This window comes from Gymnodraco acuticeps, unplaced genomic scaffold (assembly GCF_902827175.1).
Source record: "Gymnodraco acuticeps unplaced genomic scaffold, fGymAcu1.1, whole genome shotgun sequence".
In the NCBI taxonomy this organism is placed as follows: Eukaryota; Metazoa; Chordata; class Actinopteri; order Perciformes; family Bathydraconidae; genus Gymnodraco; species Gymnodraco acuticeps.
In genome coordinates this window covers 1-6,092 of record NW_022991195.1, presented here as the reverse complement: position 1 = coordinate 6,092, position 6,092 = coordinate 1, and positions in this window count along the sequence as shown.

Genomic DNA, 6,092 nt, shown 5'->3' with positions numbered 1-6,092 from the left:
TAGAATAAAGTGCATTTCCGTTTTTAAGGATCCCAGTGGCCAACAATCGCTTTCAGGTGCAAACTTCAATGAAATGAAGTTCATGTCTTTGTTCGTGTCTTTACCTGAAAAAGAGTTGTGCTTTCGACCCTCCCTTTTTGAGAGCTGCAGGAGTGAGTCGGCATTTCAGCTGGAAGTCCATGTTTTTTACGGTTTCCTCCAATATACTTTTTTGGTCATCTCCACATTCTACATACACCCGTCAAATGTCATACATGTAGCACAGTCGCACATACAGAGGCTGTGTGCTAGGTGGCGCTGTTGAGCCATGCTGCCCCTATTTGAGGCAGATTAGGTTTTCATTTCTGCCCCAAAGGTTGCATTGATGAACACTGAGAGGCCTCAGAAACAGAAGAGGAAGAGGGCCACATGTACAACAGATTTCTCAGAACTCAAAAACATTTATTACTTTTGGTCAGATCTCTAAAAAAAGTTCTTGTGGCTTTAATCGTCCTCCGTAAAGCGTGACTCAGTCGGTTGTTGGTGCTTTGACTTTCAAAGCGTTGAAATAGTTCCTTAAAAAATGCTAAATGGAGCTGAAATGTTTGCATGTAATAATGAACTGTTGGAGTCACCTGAACAGGAAGTGGCTTTGTGCGTAACGGAGGAACATTTAATCACCGTTAACATGCATTAACTCTCCTTCCTCTTTCAGTGAGACGGTTTGCTGAAGTGTCTTTAACAGGAAACACGGAGAGGAACGTTCAGACACGAGATGAAAGCAGCGGGACATAGAGACGTCATTCAGAGGGACAGTTACATCATTAGAAAAGCTGTTTAGAGAACGGGAAGAAGTCCCGAGCTTAACGAAAAGCACACGTACTTTTGTTCTTAAATACTCATTTGAATGCAAAGTCTTCTATTTAGGCAAGTTTATTTATATAGCACTTTTCAACACAAGGCAATTCAAAGTGCTTTATTTAAGTAAAGAAGTATCAACAGCTTGTACTTTAAATATAAAAAGTACTCAGTATGCAGAATAACTATGATGCTATAGTAGTGTTCAATCTAACGTACTAACATGTTAGCCCCGTTTAGAGTTAGAGGCACTACAGCCGAGTACACATATCTGTCCTTAGGAACTCAATTGAAGGCAAAGTATTGTATTAAAAAAATAGCAGCAACTTTAAATATAAAAAGTAGAAGCGCTCAGTTACATTACAGCGTTTATTATAACATGGTAACATTTTAGCCGCCGATAAGATCAGAACTTTCTTTCAGGCGTTTATAGTCAGAGTTAAAAACAAGGTACAAAATAAAGATAAATTAGAATTAAAAAGAATAATAATAATACAAATAAAGTGATAAAGTAACTGTTGAAACAGATACACAGTAAAAAGTGGAGCATTTTAAAGAACATATTAAAGATATTTACATAAGTGAGTGTGTGTGTGTGTGTGTGTGTGTGTGTGTGTGTGTGTGTGTGTGTGTGTGTGTGTGTGTGTGTGTGTGTGTGTGTGTGTGTGTGTGTGTGTGTGTGTTTCAAAGAGCTATATCAACACATGTTATTCATGCCTTTGTAATATGTCTGATCCCATCAATGGAATTCAATACCTCAACCAATAAGAGCGTCCTCATCCTACGACTCATTCAAGCACAGTGTTCAAAAGTGGCTCATTGAAAACCAACAGTGTCAGCACTGATGTGTGCGTGTAGGTGTGTGTAAGTGTGTGTAGGTGTGTGTAGGTGTGTGTAGGTGTGTGTATGAGTGCGTATTGTAAATGTTTTATTCATTTATTATCATGACTTGCTCTCATCTGTATTCAGTGATGTAATATATTGTAAATGTGTACAATGGAATAACAATGTCGTGGTATTTGTATTATTGCTTTCAGGCAAAGGGACTATCGGTGAAAACTAGCCTTTTGGCTAATTTGAGTACTTGTACATGTTTTTAATATGTTGATTAATGTACACTGTCCCTTGTTTTAAATAAATCAATTCAATGATATGAAGTGTATAATGTTGATGTTCATGAATGTCATCTTGATACAGCCTTAATATAAGATGAGTCAGAACCAGTGAGGTTAACACATTAACGTGTCGTGGAGCAACAATCAATTACAAACACAGAAAACGATTACTTTATAAATCCCATATTGGGAAAAAGCTTCCATTGAAGCAGCAAAAAACAAACAAGGCATAAGAAAATGATATAATAAGGAATTAAAAGAGTAGAAAAAAAACAATTCTACGATAGAAAGATCTCAAAATAGAAATAAACCAGTGAGAGAGAGAAAAGAAGACCGAACTGTGAGATCTGATGATTTCAATAATTACATTATTAGTTCATGTTTCCTCCGAGGATCCGAGAGCGTGAACGGGACACACACACACCACACACACACACACACACACACACACACACACACACACACACACACAGACACACACACACACACACACACCACATACACACACACAACAACACACACACACACACCACACACCACACACACTACCACACACACACACACACAGACACACACACACACACACACACACACACACACCACACACTACACACACACCCACACACAATACACAGACACCACACACACACACCACACACACACACAACACAACACACACACACACACATACACACACACACACCACAACACACACACACACCACCAACATACACACACACACACACACACCACACATACACACACACCAACACACACACCACCACACATACACACACACACACACACACACACCACACACACATACACACACACCACAGCACCCCTACAAACACACACACACACACACATACACACACACACACACACACACACACATCACATAACCACACACACACACACACACACAACACACACACCCACACAAAACACATACACACACACACACACACACACACATACACACACACACACCACAACACCACACACACACACATACACCAACACACACACCAAACACACACACACAGCACACACACACCACACACACACACACACACACACAGCACACCCACACACACACACACACACACACACACACACACACACCACAGCACACACACACACACACACACACACACACACACACACACACACACGACACACACACACACACAACACACACCACACACCACACACACACACACACACCACACACACACCAGCGTAGTTGATACTATGCCAGAGGACCATTGGGTCGGGGGTCAGTTGCTTCATTCGAAGGTACATAGAGACATGCTAATAAAATACCCAATGTGTATATAAACACAAGAAGTTACAGTAACACACATTGTACGATGACATGCCTTGACCTGTGCAAGGTTATAATACATATAGCTGATTGTAACCCCTGCTGTCTAATCTTGAAACTGGAGATAATGTACTCACTGCAGTCTGTGGATGAGAGAATGTGTTTTAACAAACTGATCGTGTGGAAGACGGAAAGGAAAGAGGAGGAAAACCCAAAAGCTGCCGTGAGGACAGAAACTCAAAACGATCCAATCTGAAGACTCACGACTCGCTGCTGATGACGTGAGTGAGAGAGAGGAGAAACAGAACCAGAGGAAAAACGGATTCATTAGAACGGGTCGTAAACAGTGGGGGGTCGTTTTATATTTACCTCTTAACCTGGACCCCTGCGGAGCCAAAACACATCAACGCTCAGTCTGTGTGTGTGTGTGTGTGTGTGTGTGTGTGTGTGTGTGTGTGTGTGTGTGTGTGTGTGTGTGTGTGTGTGTGTGTGTGTGTGTGTGTGTGTGTGTGTGTGTGTGTGTGTGTGTGTGTGGTATGGCGTCATGCAATATATAACAGTCAGACCGATGTACAGCAGGATGGTAGCGATAGTCTAAAACTCACACTTTTATTTAAATTAAAATGTCTATTTTATTAATGTATTTTCTATTTGTACTTTACTGGAGTACTTCCATGTTATGCTTTTGTGTACTTCTACTGCTCTACAATTCAGAGGTACATGGTGTTCTTCTACTCCACTACAGTTCAGAGGTACATGGTGTACTTCTACTCCTCTACAGTTCAGAGGTACATGGTGTACTTCTACTCCTCTACAGTTCAGAGGTACATGGTGTACTTCTACTTCCTCTACAGTTCAGAGGTACATGGTGTACTTCTACTCCACTACGTTCAGAGGTACATGGTGTACTTGCTACTCCACTACAGTTCAGAGTACATGGTTGTACTTCCTACTCCACTACAGTTCAGAGGTACATGGTGTACTTCTAACTCCTCTACAGTTTCAGAGGTACATGGTGTACTTCTACTCCTCTACAGTTCAGAGGTACATGGTGGTAACTTCTACTCCTCTACAGTTCAGGAGGTACATGGTGTACTTCTACTCCTCTACAGTTCAGAGGTACATGGTGTACTTCTACTCCACTACAGTTCAGAGGTACATGGTGTACTTATACTCCACTACAGTTCAGAGTGACATGGTGTAACTTCTACTCCTCTACAGTTCAGAGGTACATGGTGTACTTCTACTCCTCTACAGTTTCAGAGGTACATGGTGTACTTCTACTCCTCTACAGTTCAGAGGTACATGGTGTGTACTTCTACTCCTCTACAGTTCAGAGGTACATGGTGTACTTCTACTCCTCTACAGTTCAGAGGTACATGGTGTACTTCTACTCCTCTACAGTTCAGAGGTACATGGTGTACTTCTCCTCCTCTACAGTTCAGAGGTACATGGTGTACTTCTACTCCACTACAGTTCAGAGGTACATGGTGTTCTTCTACTCCTCTACAACTCAGAGGTACATGTGTACTTCTATCTACTCCTCTACAGTTCAGAGGTACATGGTGTACTTCTACTCCACTACAGTTCAGAGGTAAATGGTGTACTTCTACTCCTCTACAGTTCAGAGGTACATGGTGTACTTCTACTCCACTACAGTTCAGAGGTAAATGGTGTACTTCTACTCCTCTACAGTTCAGAGGTACTGGTGTACTTATCGGAGGGTATAGAGGTACAATGGTGTACTTCTAACGCCTCTACAGTCAGAGGTACATGGTGTACTTCACTCCTCTACAGTTACAGAGGTACCAGGTGTAACTTTTCTCCGTCTACAGTTCAGAGGTACATGGTGTGACTTCTACTCGCTACAGTCAGAGGTACATGGTGTACTTCTACTCCTCTACAGTTCAGAGGTACATGAGTGTACTTCTACTCCTCTAACAGTTCACAGAGGTACATGGTGTACTTCTACTCCTCTACAGGGTTCAGAGGTACATTGTGTACTTCTACTCCACTACAGTTCAGAGGTACAATGGTGTCTTTTCCTCCACTACAGTTCAGAGGTACATGTTGTACTTCTACTCCACTACAGTTCAGAGGTAAATGGTGTACTTCTACTCCTCTACAGTTCAGAGGTACATGGTGTTCTTCTACTCCTCTACAGTCTCAGAGGTACATGGTGTACTTCTACTCCCTACAGTTCAGAGGTACAGGTGTACTTACTTACTCCACTACAGTTCAGGAGGTACATGGTGTACTTCTACTCCCTACAGTTCAGAGGTACATGGTGTTACTTCTACTCCTCTACAGTTCAGAGGTACATGGTGTACTTCTACTCCTCTACAGTTCAGGGTACATGGTGTACTTCACTCCTCTACAGTTCAGAGGTACATGGTGTACTTCTACTCCTCTACAGTTCAGAGGTACATGGTGTACTTTTCCTCCACTACAGTTCAGAGGTACATGGTGTACTTCTACTCCACTACAGTTCAGAGGTAAATGGTGTACTTCTACTCCACTACAGTTCAGAGGTACATGGTGTTCTTCTACTCCTCTACAGTTCAGAGGTACATGGTGTACTTCTACTCCACTACAGTTCAGAGGTACATGGTGTACTTCTACTCCACTACAGTTCAGAGGTACATGGTGTACTTCTACTCCTCTACAGTTCAGAGGTACATGGTGTACTTCACTCCTCTACAGTTCAGAGGTACATGGTGTACTTCTACTCCTCTACAGTTCAGAGGTACATGGTGTACTTCTACTCCTCTACAGTTCAGAGGTACATGGTGGTACTTTTCCTCCACTAC